Raw genomic sequence first — 2,686 nt, forward strand, 5'->3', positions numbered from 1 at the left:
CGCATGCGCACGGCCGCTTCCTCCCCGGCGCGTCCGCATCCGGACCCAGCGCATGCGCAGAGGTGCTGCGCGCAGGGGTGCCCCCCCCAGTGTCGCGTGCAGTGGTTGGGCGCGGCGGCGGTAACCTGCGGCCTCCTCCCCCCGTCCGCGGAGCCGGCGCAAGCCAGAGCCGCGGGGGGAGCCTGCGGGGGGCGCTGGGAGGTAGCCACGATGCACCTGTGTGCGCAGGAGAGGGTGGTAAATTGACGTGCGTCTCAGCTACAGTCTCCCGCCTGTGAGGCGGGAGGGGTCGGGGCCCGCGCTGATGCTTTACCTGCAGCTCTTTACAGCGATGATTCAAACTGTCAGAGCCTTCTAACAGTCTCTCACGTGTGAGAAGAGGGGAAAGAAAACCCCGCTGAAAACAAACCAAAAACTGAACAGTTGTGGAAGGTTATGGTTACAGAACGAGAAGCGAATAAGAAAAGGTACGGCTGGGCAGCCGGGTTTCTGGGTGTGGTAAGTGAAATCCGTGGAACCTCGGAGTCTGGAGGTCAGGCGGTACCACGTAACGGCTGCTGGTGCGTGAATGAGGCAGCTCGTCTGACAACCGCCACTGGGTGAAATGAGAACCAGACCGAGGCAACATTAAAACCTGAACCGCTACTATGACACTGCTCTTAAACGGAACTTCAGTTTAAAAGTTTTTGGTTAGACGTGCAAGTTTCCCTTCAGCCTGTACTGAAACTTGACCTGCTTCCTGACTACGAGTTAGAGTGAGGTAGTTGAGAGGCTTCTCAACTTTTCAAATAATGTTTGATGTTGACAAATGGAAGTAACATGCCTTGCAAAACCACACAGATTAGTTCAATGATATTTGCACAGAAAAGGGACCCGAACAGTAACTACACAGCTCAATTTGCAGCCTAGACTAACGAGCCAGAAATAATATTTTTTTAAATGGCATTATGCAAGTACTGCAGCTTATTTTGAAATGGTGTATGATGCTGAAAACTCCATTTCAGAATGAATGTTGCAAATTTAGAAAGCATGAGGAAAAGAATGGAGAATAGAAAAAATGCTTCTATGAAGAATGATTCAAAATAACAAACAAAATTTGAGAAAGTAGACAAACTAATGGGCCTTGATAAGTCTATCAGGGCAACTGGAACAGATACAGTAAGTTTGGAATGTCTACATACTCATTCTGATTACCAAAAAGCATGAGGACATCCTATTTGAGATGAGAAAGTGGCAAATTGTTAAAAGGAAGTTTCTGGTTTGTTTCTTTTTTTTTTTTTTTCTTTTTTTTTCTTTCTCTGAAAAAATCGCTGTGGATTATGGAATTTGCTGACTTGGAAAGGTTTTGGAGTCAAGGATTTAATGAGATAGATGGCTACTGTGAGCAAAAATCATCCCGTATCTCCCATTACAGTATACATATTTCTCTCAACTATCTAGCACTGGTGAGTTGTGACAGGACACTGAACTCAGATCTGGCCCAGTAATGTGCATTCCTTGTTTCTAAGCTTGATACTGATGTAAAAACAACTTTATCAGATATTACATAATAGGATTTATTTATGAGACCTCAGATTCTCTTCCTGTGAGTACACATGCTTAACTCTTGTTAGCATGAATGGTTTCACAGAAGGAAGCTGGATCACCCAAGGGAATATAATATAAGCACACCTATAAATAACTGTTTCATTTGGGCTTGTACATACTCATAATCTTGTATTAATGTTTTGTGGTTTAGGCAGAGAGTGTGTATTCAGCTTTTCTTTAGTTCTTTTCACTTATCTATGTAAATGCATGGTGAATTTATGGTGAATTTTCTTCTTTATGTTCTTTGCAATTATTAAATTGCAAGGGTTAACCTCATGCTATTCTTTAAAGAAAAATTAGCTGTAGTGCATATTTACCTTCCACATTAATATTTATTTTATTTTTTAATTCTTTTGCTGCTGTGATTTACAAACTTTTCTCTGCCTGTTGGTTCCGGTCTAATTTTTACAAACAGCCTCACATCCCTGGAGATAAAGGTTGCAGGTTGGCATCCAGTACCATCCAGTAGAAAATAAACATTCAATTCATGCAAGCAGGTGACTTGCTGCATTAAAAAATCCAAACACAAACAAGAAAACTCCAACCCAAAATTAACAGCAACCAGCTTGAAACAAAGTTGCCACATACTAAATTGACTGGTGTAGAGAGAGACATTGAGATGTGCCGAGGTCTTCTCAAACAAACAAATAATTAGATTGTATACAGTTATGAACAGTGATCTGCAAGTTTTTACTGGCAAATCTAAACTTCAATGATATATCGCCAGCTTACAAAGGAAAACATTTACTAGTCATGATGCTTTGCCTACTCTTGTAAAAAGTAAGTACTGGATATTGTTATTTGTTTGAATATGTTAAAGAATGAGTAGTAGAAAAAAAACATTTCCAAAAATTTAAGAACCATATAATTGTAAGTTTGTGAGTTCATACTAATTTTGCTGATGTTGGGGAGAGATGAATTTGACCCCAGGACAGCAAAACCAAGATACTTTTAACTCTACATATACAGTTTTACCATAAAAGTTCAAAATCACATGGTCTGTTTCAGTCTTGGCAAATGATTAAGACTAAGTGTAGAACCAGTTCTTGCCATTTATCGTTTTTTTTTTTTTTGGGGGGGGGGTTTGTGTGTGTGTGTT

The 2,686-nt window shown here is 41.2% G+C and overlaps 1 protein-coding gene across 1 annotated transcript in view; it reads right to left on the reverse strand.

The window, feature by feature from the left end:
• Positions 1-2,686, reverse strand: part of ITGA1 (integrin subunit alpha 1) — a 76,351-nt gene that overhangs the window by 70,541 nt on the left and 3,124 nt on the right. The gene's annotated exons all lie outside the window — the stretch shown is intronic.

The sequence above is a fragment of the Athene cunicularia genome, assembly GCF_003259725.1.
Source record: "Athene cunicularia isolate RWA chromosome Z unlocalized genomic scaffold, athCun1 chrZ_part1, whole genome shotgun sequence".
Lineage (NCBI taxonomy): Eukaryota > Metazoa > Chordata > Aves > Strigiformes > Strigidae > Athene > Athene cunicularia.